General features: G+C 32.0%; 1 pseudogene; it reads right to left on the bottom strand.

The window, feature by feature from the left end:
* Nucleotides 1–7,695: 7,695 nt before the first annotated feature.
* LOC132755276 (uncharacterized) lies at nt 7,696–14,335 on the bottom strand (annotated as a pseudogene).
* Between the last annotated feature and the right edge of the window lie 447 nt (nt 14,336–14,782).

Below are 14,782 nucleotides of genomic sequence, written 5' to 3'. Positions count from 1 at the left end.
ATATCTTCTCTAGTGAGCCTGATGGAGGTACATAATAGTGGCAGAGTCGGGATAAGGCCGTCGACTTCAAATCATCTTTCATTAACTGCTGTAGTTGAAAGCCAATCATGACTTTGGATTCTATCAAGCTAATTTACGGAAGGTCGGTGGTTCTAGTCAGGCGCTCGTGTCTGAAATGTTTCACAAAGGGTATCTGGGGTCTTTCTTTACAATAAAGCAGGAATGTTTTCACATGACCTCAGTGTCGTTGAAACTTAAAATCCAAGAAAGCCAAACGTAACAAAATAGAGTTAAACAGAATCCCTAAAGAAATTCCAACACAACAAAATTGAAAATGTTCCTAAACCCTTTTAAATACTTACAAAATACATTATGGAAGATGGAAATTCCAACTTAAAATGGAATTTAAGGTTGCAGTATTGCCCACATAAATACTTTTTAATCATTCTTAGGGTATTGCCTGCTTGTTAATTGTGTCTTTTGACAGCTTATCTATGGTATGCAGGCTTCATAACCTCCGATCCCCTCTCAAAATTTCATTTTGTTTAGTTTCACTCATTGCATTCTCGTTTAGGGCACACGCAATTTTTAACCTGGGGGTAATATGCCGCTTTTCATAGAATGGCAAAAACGTGTCACATTGAAGGTTCGATGATAACCGCCATATGAACACATCCACAGATGTTAAAAAATCTGAAGTGTACCAGTTCATGTTTAATGTGAACTCTGCTGAAGCCAATATTAGGAGGCGTGAACGGTAGCTTGCAATTACCACTACCGTCCATGAACAGGTTAAATCAAACTGAGCCTGCAACATTTTCGTGTTTTCCATGTTGGACTTCTGTTAAGGATTCTTTTTTCTCTATTTTATTACTAATAGGCATTATTATAATGTGTAATGAAATCAAGCAATAATCTTTCTTCTCTCATTACAATTCGATAAAAGTTACTGTTGTTGTCGTGAAAACAGTCCTTACTTAGGATATTACTTATTCTGCAAAAAGTCTCAATCTGAAACTTTAAGTAAGAAAAATAGCAAACTATAACTTTTCTGCTGAAGAAAAAAAGTAATACAACCTTTCAAGAATGTATTAAATAGAAAGGTATGAGTTATTTCATAAAAATAATGGATACACGAACTTTGTTTGAAATTTGGCAAGTATCTAAACTGTAACAGAAATCTGGGTATAAACTGTAACAAAATTGGATCAAAGTCGCTAGGTCTATGCTGTAACCCTTCAAAATTAACCTCGCTCTATACTGTAACATTGTTTATTTTTTCAAACGCATTTTACGACCAGGAAAAAAGGTTCAACTGGTCATTTACTTTTATAAACGTTTCTAAACATAAAGGACTAACGTTTTGTAGATTTACTTTATCTAGGCATGCTTAAATAATGCCGGAATGGGAGAAAAATGCGTTGGTCTCTCGATTCAAATTTTTAAACCGTCAAATCTGCACATTTATGACACAATATAGAGATAAATCTGCGGTGCAGGGTCTGAAGAAATATATGACTAGATACCGGATTCTGTTCCTTACAAGCAAAGCACAAAAACATCTTTTAGAAACTACACTACTAGTAGTATGGACCTGAATAAAAATCACCTACCTCTCTTCTCATAAATAATCCTCCATCTTGAAAATTCTATACTGTAACCGAAAAACGCGATACTGTAACACGTTCCCTACGGTGTGTAACTGCGTGTCAATACAAAGCTTTTTGTATGAAACTTTCGTTCGCTTCCTGTCATGAGAAAAATATTACAAACATGATATTTTATAGTCTCAAATGTTAATAAAGGTACGATACGTATAATAGAAAAATAATATAAAAAGTGAGCGTGATTTCTATAAGAATGAGCAAAATTTGTAAAAATCTGTAATCTAATTGTGGCAAACTAATGATACATACAGCATTATGTATACCTGTCATACCGATAAAACCGCAGGCAAACATACTTGAAGGTGAAAGGCCGACACAAAATATAAAAATTATAATCTGTATGAACTTCAAATATATTTAGATACATCTCAAGCTGGTGTCATACCTCGAATCCACGGCATCTGGGTTGCTAAATAAAAAATATTTGTTGGCATATTTTGGCATATAATTAAAGTACTCATTTACAGAAGAATGATGAAGAAGAGGATTTCATTAAAATTTGTATTCCTTTTAATGCATATCTGTGTTTATAGACACCAAACATTGACAATTAATCTATACTATTTTTTGTTTAATGAAATGTTTCTGGTGATAGAGATGGACATGTCCCACACTACAAAACACTTCAAAATTAATAAATTATTTAAAAAAAAAAAGCAGAGATAGATTTATACTTTTTTAATGAAATTGAGACTGACAAGTCGAATAATGTGTGAACATAATAAATTTCTATAATAAATACTTTTTTGAGAAATCACCATGTTAGCCAAGACCCAAAGTATGAAAGAAACAGAGCAGCTGCAATCATCTGGTACACACATATTTTTTTTTTAATTTACACTATTAATAGTTTGAGAACGGTGACCCCAATTTTGTTTGGTTAAAGTGTGTCTGTTTTCATATTCTAACGACATGCCAAGTATAAAGCAATTCTATTGAACAGTTTTAATTTTGCCTATATGTCTATATCAAAACTCCCGAAAACGTCCTTAATATATATGTGTCAACATGATTATTTTACAAAAAATCGACACCCTGTACAAGATGGCGAACGGAATGGTAGACTGCTAAATGCCGTTACAACCGCATCTGCCGTAAAATTAAACCATCGAGAATTACTTCCCTTGTAATGTGTTCTTAAACAGTATTATACTTAATGTACGATCTCACTGACAACTGTTTATACTCTATTTTGTTTTACTTATTCCAAAACGCTCACAATGTCCAAATGACAAATGTTTTTGTTTTGTTGCTGTTGTTGTTGCTGTTTTTTTTTTAAATGTTTTTGTTGTTGTTGTGGGGTTATTTCTTTCTTTTTTTTTGAAATTCTGGTTTTAATACGCGGAAAGTCCGAGCGGGGCCGAAGGCCCCGCGAGGGCTGTAGCGCTCTTAGATAACATGTATGACGCGTATCAATTCAAAAGAAACCAAATTAAAAGTTAATGAAAAATTCAAAAAATATATATCCCAAACCTAATGAGCTGCGAAAAAATCCTTAGTTAGCGGGCGCCGCCATTTTGAAATCTATGTTGGAAAACGCTTGACAAGCGCCTCTTGTAAAACGCTTAACAAGCGCCTCAATGGCTGAATATTTAGACTGGTTTAAATGTTATGAATAGCGGGCGCTTTTTGATTTTCATTCCGAAAAGCGTGTAAACTACACTGATTTTTTATCATTAAACGGCCCAGTCGTCTGCTTTTTTATCGCTGTCGTCTCAACAGGCTGAACGGTACTATTTTGGCATGATTACATTTTCCTATTTAAAGTCCTAGAATTATATTTACTTTTGCATATTTGGACTACCACAAACTTTACATGTTTCCTTTTGTACATTTAAATATATTTTAACATTTTTAATTAAGTTACTTATGCAAGTTTATGCAATAACTTGAGCTAGTCCTACTGGACTATACTGTATACAACTACCGGTTCTAAATATGTCTAAGTGAAATTCCAAGCATATTTTCACTTGATTTCAATTGATTTTCCTGAAGAAAAAAAGTCATTAAAATTATATAGACTCTACCAGATCTTATGCATTATTTTCACACTTAATAATTGTCTACATTCAGCAAGCATACTGGTAAATAACTATGTCTATTTTCAACAAGCATAATTATTGGCTGGACAACAATATTGTAGGAAATCAATTCCAAGAACTTCAAACAAAAAAGTTAAACATTCAAATGAAATATTCAAGAAAACAATTATTGAACAGAAGTAAATAATGATTCAAAGGCTTCTACACAGGTATATTTACTCTCTCCAAATCAATCAGAGCATTTACATATGCAGGATGATAATTACAATGACCATAATTATTGTCTGAACAACAATGTCAACCACTAACTGATACACTTTCACAAATATAAATATCAGAGAAAATATACTTTCCATTATATCTCCAACAACACATTTCATCACATTCAATTATTTTTCAATTAAACAACTGTTTCTTACAAGCATCTATGGACAAAACTAGATAATTTAAAAGGGACTAATAACAGAAGAAAATGATTTCTCGGTGGGTGGTATGTCAACCACTAACTGATACACTTTCACAAATATAAATATCACATAAAATAAACTTACAATTGTATATGTACTTTCACCAATACATTCCATTACTAGTATTCATGTTTTTTTCTAAATCTACATTAACCATGTTTTCATCATTTCGTTTACATCTTCATCTCAACATTTTTTGTCATAATGATTTTTTTAATTGATGACATGTTTATTATTTCTATGTTTCTTTTCAAAATATTCCATGACATTGAATGTCATCATGACATTTCACCACTGATTAAAAGAATCTGTCTAGATTTAGAATTTAACACCATGAATAGCTACAAAACTATATATCAACTATTTATTTAGACACTAATAAAAAGAATTTAAAGTCCTACCCATATGTTGCTCATTTTGAATATCATCAATGTATATTTTTCTTACTAGCATGCTTTTATTACTTAATCACATGTATATATATATATGTAATTCAAACATTCATGTTATTAATTCATATTGCATATTTCTTTTTAAATTATGATTTGTAATCAATACTTTTAACATTTATTGATCACAGTTCTTGGAATTGGTTAATAGTTTGTCAAATTTTCTTTAAATATTGTCATATAAATACATTTTAATATATTTAAACTATGTAGTTTTTTTTCACATGAAACAGTGAAAAACTTTTTCTGTTTTGTTCTTTTCACAGATGAATCATCTGATATTTGCAACTGACTCAAGAGGGCGCATCATATAAAATTTGTATGATGATGTTCATGCAGATGAACATCTAAAGAGAAATGGGTCACATTTCTTTGTCATTCTGTAGAAAATGATTTAAGGGATTGTTACAAAAATGACTCCGATACTGAAAGGTCTTGGGACTTTAAACAATAAAAAACATTCCTGTTACACAGTACTTAAATACATGCATCTTAAGGACAATTATCATCAAAATTTCAATTTAAATTTGCTTACATAACTGAACGTCTTTTAATGTTAATAAATATTTTGTAGTGAGGGGCATGTCAGTCTCTAACCAACAGAAACATTTAATTAAAAAGTATAAATCTATCGTTATTAAATACCAGCTATATATAAATACCAGCTATATTCAATAATTATATATAAATTATAATTTAAATGACAATTGATATTTTCTTATTACAATTTTTCAATGCTAATAAGATTCATTATTACCATTACATTGTGTTAGATAATGTAAATATTCAAAATATATATTTCTTTACTATATATATACATGTTTTTTTTGTTGTTTATTTTTCTTTAATTTTTTTAAATGTTGATAAATGTTCTGAAGTGTGGGACATGTCAGTCTCTAACCACCAGAAACATTTCTTAAACAAAAAAAGTATAATTCAATTTTCAAGGTTTATTATCTTTAAACACCAGAATATTTAAAAATGAAACAAAAATTCTAAAATCACATAATTTTGATCAGAGGTAGTGTTGAACATTATCAATATAATTCAGTTAGATAATTTCTTTGATACTGCATAATTTACATGAAGATCTACATGACTTTCCGCGCCATAGGTAGCACCTAATTTCATATTACAATTTGTTGGAAAATTTGCATGAATAAAAAAAGAATTAAGCAGCGCGCCTCCAGATTCATGCAAATTTCCATGAAATTTTTGAAAAAATTGTATTAAGATTTAAAAGCAAAATGCTGAGAAAAGAACAAAAATACTTTACACTTTGAAAACGATACTTAAAATCCACGTAAATTACAAAAAAAAAGTCAAAAAATGCAGACAACAGTCCTTAATGCGATAGTCACGCTTTAGAAATATGATGGTAAATCCTGCAAAATCATTCATTAATCGCATATAACACGTAAATTATTACTTGAATCTTGAATAATATTTTTTTATTTAGTAAATTTTTCAAGTTTACTTTTCTTAAAAATTTTTGACTTGTCTTTGGACATGCAGCTTTAATGTGGATGTTTAACGATACAAAAAAAAAATGAATTAAAGCTCTAATAATTGGTAAAGGGGAAGTAATAATAGTAAATAAAACCATAAACATTTATCGCCCTTCGCCACATATGAAGCCGAAAAACTCAATTCACAATGTAAAAAGAAAAACACACTTGAACGTTCATAAGAATTTTCAAAGAAATAAAGCACTACCTTGTACTTAAAACAGTTAAAAAAAGAAAGGAAAACAAAAAAAAAAAACATTCCAAATCTTTTACATTTACACAAAAAAGAAGTCACGCGCATTTTCGAATGTGAGAGTATGTGTAATTAAAAAAAAGAATCATTAAGAAATTATAAAAAAAAATCGACGAAAAGGAGAAAAACTTGGCAATACTTTAATTCTCTATTTGTAATAATAACTTTCACATTGAATCTTTTTTTATTTTTACTTTTTAAAATCGTTTTAGTATAGTTTGCACGTGTATAAAGTTTGTCGATCTAAATGCGGTTTCATTTAAGCATTATGATGGAATAGGGTGGGTAAAAATAACTAATATGTAATGATAGCTTAAAAATGAAAGAAACTGATCGAAATCAGAATTATCTTTAGTACTCTGTAATTAAATAGCATGATACTTTCAACATAAAAACATCACGACAACAAAACAAAAAGATCAGTATTTCGGACTTTCTGATAATCAAAGTGTGTATAGACTCATATATCTAGTATATATATGCAATTCCACTCAAACACTGTTATATTACCTGACACATAAGTTAACAAAATAACATAACAACTTATCAGATTCTTTGAAAATGGTGTTTTTTTTATTTTCCTTATTTGATCTATTCAGGATATTATCACAGATTACATAGAACATTTCAGGACTGAAACTTGTTTGCAAATGATTTAACCTTGATCCGAACAAAGAACGAACGATAAAGGTTACATCTCGCAAATCAATTAATTAATTAAAAACTAGAAGATAATATGTTTGACTTCCAACAATGGTTGATCTTGTGTGCGAAATCGAAAATTCACTACAAGATTCGACCGATGGAGTATTTAAATAAGTAATATTCGCTGAAAAACATTGTGACCTTTTTTATACAGTACAATCCCTGCAAAGCGGCCATCTGTTGAGTAATAACCTCCCTATTACAGGCAGCATTTTTTTATTTCCGAAATAAGCCATCACAATAAATCTAACAGCTTTAGAGCTTTTTGAAACAAACAACATAGTTTTATACAAAAGATTGTTGCTATTCAAAGGTATTACTATATTCTGATCCTTTTAAAGGCCCATTATGCCCCAGAAATGCTTTTAATCTTATTTCTCAAAAGCCTCTTATTTGTGTAGACCTGTTATAGTGTCCAGAATTTTACTCATTGACCAAGAACCTTAAACTTTTGCTCCTGTTGCTTGTGTCAGTTAGTATAGTTGTAGTGATTTGGTATTTTCTATGCTACTTTGTTCATATTTTACCAGTTTTATGACAAATAATTGTACATTTAGTGCTACTTAAGTCAGGTGATCAGTATCTATCATGCTCTTTAAATATTATTTTAACATCTTAAAACTCATGAGATAGAAAAGATTATTCATTTCTGAGGCATAATGTGCCTTTAAGGTTCGTCTAGAAGGTGTGTTCTGTAAGGCTCGTCTAGAAGGTGTGTCCTGTAGTATATTTTCTAATATTTTACCGTGTGAAATTTCAAAGCGTATCTAAATAGTTTTTTCAGGAGATATTCTGACTCTTTACTAATATACGCTATCGAAAGATTCGTTGGATTCAAAAGTATTCGAAAATTTCGCGAGTGCCAGCATCGACGTGACGTATGTGTATGGTTCCGAGCTCCAGAACGGCCAATAATCCGGGTAGTTGTTGTAACCATGGAAATCTATCGGACTTTTACGACCAAACCATTCTTTCTTCAATAAATCTTGGTATTCCTCTTCAGAAACCACGCCTTCAAATACCAGCCTGGTGTGACGGTAGTCGTGATGCGACTCATTAAGAGCGTTCATGGGGTAAGAAGGGTACGTCTGAAATACAGGAAATAAACTCATACAGACTTAATGTCCCCTTTTTTGCAAAGCATAGCTAAGGGAAACAACTCTAAGAATATTGTTCTTTTTGCTTTACCACAGTTATCCTTCTTGATTAACTATTCTTCGATCGGCATAATTTATGATCCTTCACCACTCAAAAAATCCACATTCCTATTACTTGAGACTTAAAACAATTTTGAATGAGGACGACTAGGGGGGAATAAACAAACAGTTCGTAACTTGCAGTTTCATTTTATATTCCTAGACGACCTTTAAAATAATTGACTAACTAAAGGGCACGTTCTTCATTAGCATTAAAATTGAGAAGCTTATACAACTGAAATGATATTCAGAAAATAAGAAAGGAAAACAAAATGAAAAGTGTTAATACACATGTCACGACGTACCGTTTCTCCTTTCACAGACCCCGAAAAGAAAGCATTCCACGGTTGATACTTCAATCCGAACATATTGTTCTGAAGGAACATAGCTGACTTAGATACAACGTCTTTTACACTCTGTGGAGTACCTAGAACAAACATATCGTCACAGTCATGCATATGGTAAAAGACTTTTGAACCTCTGACATGGAGTCTAATGGTTATTTGATTAAAAAATTATGTGAGATTAGCTGTCGGTTACTTGCAAAGAAAATGTAAATTCTTGTTAGTTATCCAGGAAAACCGTTCATGATGATCGACAGTAGGGATATGACCAAATATTGTTAAAGCAGCATGCCTCCATATTCATGCTTACTTTCATGAAAATTTTGAAAATGTTTTTTAAGTAAAATATCGTGACGTTAACAACGAAAGGTGGTTTACTTATTGCAAACGGCGCTTACAATCCACGTAAGATACCAATAAGAGGTCAAAATATTTCTAAAATAGCCCTAAGCATGCTATATTAGTCATGCAGTTAATATAAGGATGATGATAAATATTGCAAATTCAATCACTAAACATGTAAAATATTACTTGATGTTTGATTCATTTTACTATTTCTAAAACCTTCGTACATATTCTCAAGTTTGATTTTTCTGAAACATTTGGTTCATCTGGAGGCATACAGCTTTAAAATCAGCGTAAAATGGCGCGACGTTTTGTTTGCCTCCAATTTGACCGAGGGCACATAATAACCGAGGTAAGTGAAAAACGTCTTTCAGTAAGTTCATATAAATTAAGGGATATAGATACAATATTAAGACGGTTTTGCAAAAGTTAGAAGCAAAACATTCTATTTTGCAGTGCTTTTTTGCTTTTAGTTCAATAACTTCATATACAGTTTAAATGGTCGGCATGAAAAACGTAGCATGTATTATTTACAATGTTTTATAACTAACCCTTCTCCCAGTACAACTTTCTTGAATCTTCATCAAATGTCGTCCATGTGCTAAGTAGGGCGTTCATGGCCATTCCAGTCGTAAAAAGACGATCTTGTCCTCGCACCTTTAAACATTAATACATTCTTATATTGCAGAGTCACTTCCATATAAAGAATCATATAATGAAACTATTTGTCACAAAAGGAAAAGCATTCTGCACGCTTTGTTTAGGTAAAAGATTTTTTCTAAATGCATTGTTGAAGTATCATGCATGGTTCGAATTCAAATGCGCAGGAATATAATCACGAATTTCCATTCTGTTATGCTAATGAAAAAGAGAGATTTCTAAAAGTATGTTGAAGTACATTATGCGTAGAAGTATTTTTTGCAGACGTCATTAGGTTTATTGACGTCATATATGACGCAATATGACGTTAAAGGATTTCCAGTTGACGTTGTTTCTTCATCTTAGCAATACAGGCGCTCGCTCAATTGATTACTATATATCTCGAAAAGTAACGAAAATTGCCTCGATCTTAGGCGAAGGATGTACAGTTATAAGTTTTCTCACAATTAAATTGAACAATAATCAAAATATCAGAGAGGTCAATTTCTGGGTAAATTTCCGAGTAAACAATATCCTACTGTATTGCTGACTTTGTTCATTCAAAGTGATTTCATTTTCAACATATAAAAGTTTGAGCTTCAAACATCACACATTCTAGTCAAGCTGCATGGATGTTCAGGCCAGCCCGCCATTTTTATACCTATGACAAATGCTCAACATATTTGGGCACATCAGGCTCAAAACCACTAAATAACTTGATAGCAGTTTACAACTCCTACGCAGTGATCTCCCCTTATCAGTACATAGATCTTTGTCACTACACACATAATATTATTATACAATGTATGTATCAATATTTTGATATTTTTTAGCTTTTTAATTTATATTTCATTATTTTGTATACTTTTGATACTTTATTGATAAACTATAAAAAAACGTAAGTGCGAAAAGTTAAGAATAAAACAGAAAGAGAAAACTAAAGTTAGATTTTCTATGTAACGGTCGTTATTTACATTTGAATTTCGACGTTACGTCATGTGACTTTCATCATCATCATGTGACGTCTGTGAAGGCAGAGATTACAATTCTGCCAAGGGAGGTAATCACTGTGAGGAGTTTAAGCAGTTTATTAAAAATAAATGGAAAACAAAAACTTACTATGGTGTTGTTTTTCAAATCTAAATCCCCATCGCCGACAAAATCGTCAAAATAAATACTGCCGTCACTGTCAGTTTTTGATTGGTTGAGAACCGCTGACGTCATATGCACATGCAATGATACATCCAGTTTTTCTTTAACTTGTTTCAGAATCTAATTAAAAAGGTTTGCAAAAGAAAGGTTAAAACTCAAAAGAATTTTAACAAATAGTTAACAGCTATAATCTATAGATATTTTCAACAGAAAAGGTCACAGTTTTAATGATTTTATGTTTAAAGTGTTTCACGACTGCAGATTTAAAACAACAACAACAACAACAACTTATAACTATTAAGAAATTTCACAATTTAGGTCACAGCTATGAAGAAATTTAACAAAATAATCTATTGTTTATGATGTTAACTAACTAGGTCACATAAATATAGGCAACAGCTATAGAGAATTCTAACACAATAGGTCACAGTTTTAGAGAATTTTAGAGAATTTAACAAAATATGCCATATCTTTAAATAAATTTCAAACAATATAGATAACATTTTTTAATGAAATGTAACAAAATATGCCAAAACAACAGAGATTTAACAAAATAGGTCACCGCCATGGAGAAGCTAAAAATAGATACTTACCGGATGTGGTAATGGGCCCTGGTTCTCTTTTCTCCTAATCTCGCCGAATGTTCGAGCCACAAACCAGTAGAACTCAATAGCGGAGGGATAATACAGAAGAGCCAGGTCATGTCGGGAGCTGAAATTTGTCTCTATCATAAATGCTATCAAATTTGATGTGTTTACGTAAATTTGCTGAAATTTAAGAACCAATAAATATATATAAGACCTATTATTAGCTAAATGATGCAAAAGTAAGAACATGTGCATGTTAGAATAATAAAGTCCATCCGTGTCTTTCTCCATAAGTTCTAGAAAGAAGAGGTTCGAGCATGGTTCAAGTATGCTCTTCAAGGTTTCAAAATCTCAATGGTAAAATAAATATTTTGTCTAACTTAACTGAATTGTCCCGTATTGGGGACATTATATGTTTTTATTATATTTTTTTCTGCACGGCGTTATTATTTCTTTAAATAAAAGAGTCATTGGTAAAGATAGGGAAAGTGGTTTAATTTTAAAGCAGCGGGCCTCCAGATTCATGTTAATTTTCAAAAAAAATATTGAAAATATATTTAAAGGTAAAATAACGTAGGGTGAACAAAATAAGTGATTTACATATTGCAATCGGCACTTACAATCCACGAATATTACCAAAAAAATGGTCAAAATATGCAAAAACAGCCCTTACTGCGTTAGTAACGCAGTAGAAAAATGGTGATAAAATACTGCAAAATCAATGTTAAACCGCAAATAACATGTAAAATATAACTTGGACCTGAAATGTTTTAACCTTTCTTAAAACTTTAGTGCATTTTTCTCAATATTGATTTTATTGAAATATTTTGGCTCATCTGGAGGCGTGCAGCTTTAAGCTACAAGACAAAATCTTCTAAAAATTATTAGTCACTACATGCTTTTAAAATTGGCTTCAAACATAAAGTAAGCATTCAAACCTGTATTTCAGGATCATCTAGGATCTTGGCATCAACAACACCATTCAAGATGGAGGTGGTAGTCCCAAACACACCATTGGCCGCCACGGTGACATCAATGTTATTGGCATTTAAAGGCATTTTAACACCACGTTCTCCCCAAGTTTTAAGTTCGTCGGAGTCCTGAATCTGTAAAACAGCTTATTTAGTTTCATTATATTTATTATTATTATTATATTTATTATTATTATTATAACTAATATTATTATCATTATTATTATTATTATTATTATTATTATTATTATTATTATTATTATTATTATTATTATTATTATTATCATTATTATTATTATTAACATCATCATCATCATCATCATCATTATCTTTATTATATAGTCTGAATTTTAGAGGTCACATTTGCAAGAAATAAATCATTGTGGAACATGTTGATTTTCCAGGGCTTGAACTGAAGAAAGAGTGGGGGGGGGGGGGGAGAATTGACGTGAATACATGTTATGGCTTGACATGAAACAACGAAGAGAAACATAGCTATCATACCCAAGTGGGGACTAGAGCTATGTCTTCTCCATTATTTTTGCATTTTCAAGGAAAAATCTCAAGTAGAAATAAGTCCGTCCATCTACAGAATTAATCGCTTTGTTGGATGACATCGGTCTGTAAGCGTACTTCTTCAGTGCGTCGAAAACGGAAGTGACGTTGGTATTTTGAGATTGCCATTGCGCATGCGAAGCGGGAAAATGATCTTTCATTTCCGCTAGTAAGGCGCCGAGACCTAAGTTGACAAAGGTGTCGTCGAAATCAGGGGGAATCATGAATGCTTGAAGATAACCTGATCTGGAAAAAGAACAATATATCATGTACAGATACTAGTTATCCAGCTTCTGAAATCAAATCCTTTAATATTTATTTCTTTTTTTTTCTTCTTTTGTTTGTGTGTTTGTTTGGTTTGTGTGTGTGTGTGTGTTTGGTTTTACAGCGCACAAACACAATTTATGTCATATAGCGCCGAAATAGGGAAGATGAATTTGTCTAACCTTGGGTGTTACAAACTCAAAGCAACACCATTAGCCAAAACCACCTCACCTGCTGGAGCTAAGAGATGCATAGACTGCAGTTATTTGAACTCACTTAGTCGCCTCAGAGGCAAACGGTGTATGCAATTCTGATGCCCATACGCTTAATGACAACCCCTCAATCACAAGCGGGGATGGGTTTTATAAATAATGCATATATTTTGAGATAGAATGGCCCCTTAATTATACAATTTTTCTTTTTTACTGTTCGTTCGTAAGTTTGGTAAAATTTGTCTTTACTTAATTAAAAAATTATTTACGGTTTCAGCAATGAAATTGGTTATTTATGAGGAGTAATAGAATGAATATACTCACTCGCTTTTCAGTAAACGTTCCATAATCTCGGCAATGTCTTTTAGTCCAACTTTGTCTAGTATTTCTTCCAGTGTTGTGGCATTAAAAGAGGCCGCCAGATCAAAGAAATGATGTAAATTTAACGGGTAACTTGACCAAGCTTTTAATGTGGCGTTGTATTTTTGCGGCCAAAATGTCATCAGAGAATTGGAATAATTAACATTCTTATTGTGATATTCTTCAATCGATAATATGGCTGCTGTAATCATCTCTTCGGAAGGCTTCGGACCGTTTCCGTATCTGAACGTCTCCAGCAAGCATGACGTAATCCATGCTGTCGCAAACATGTTGTCGTCATATATGCTGAACGCTTCCCGGAACAAAAATAGCTCCTCGTGCCCGTGAAAATAGAATCTGACGTCACTTTCCCACATTCCTCGATGTTTTTGCCAGAACATTGGCGGGATATATGGCGTGTCTTGCTTCACTTGTAACGATTCTACCCTCCGAAATAACGATTCAACCGTTGATTTGATCTCAGAAACGCCGTCATAATTATAGTCGGCGTTTACGGCAATTAATCCAATACAGGATAACGTTACAAACGTAACGAAAAACGTAACGTTCATAATTCAAATGACCGTACGTGGGTACTGAGTATTGTAAACTGGCCAGAAGACGGGTGTTAAGAGTTTAAATAACTCAAGGTGGTCGAATAAAAGGATGGTATCTGGTGATTCTCTTGACAACGCTAGAACGTTATCGCCGTCTCTAGTGATCAACAGTACTATACACTTATTGAACTATGGTGGATAAGTTCGCCATCTAATCTAAAATTCATATTTACTTTGTGCACGTTCTAGCTCATGTATTGAAGAGACTTTTACGCGGTTATTTGTCACATTTAACGTCATATTTTTTAACCTTCAAGTATCTCTTGTATTAAACTTGACATTTTGTAAATAGTTTACTCCTTACCGTATCACTATGTACTGTAGTGTAACATCTCGTTTGAAAATGTGTTACAAAAATAGTATTTTTTACGAAAGTACACATGTACTTAATATGAGAGTAATGTACATCATAATTAAATAAATTTATGACAATAACAACTTATTTAAGA

Source organism: Ruditapes philippinarum, unplaced genomic scaffold (genome assembly GCF_026571515.1).
Source record: "Ruditapes philippinarum isolate M1 unplaced genomic scaffold, ASM2657151v2 ctg4555_1_1_1_1, whole genome shotgun sequence".
Lineage (NCBI taxonomy): Eukaryota > Metazoa > Mollusca > Bivalvia > Venerida > Veneridae > Ruditapes > Ruditapes philippinarum.
The sequence above is the reverse complement of the archived record's forward strand: the minus strand, read 5'-3'. Positions and strand labels throughout refer to the sequence as shown.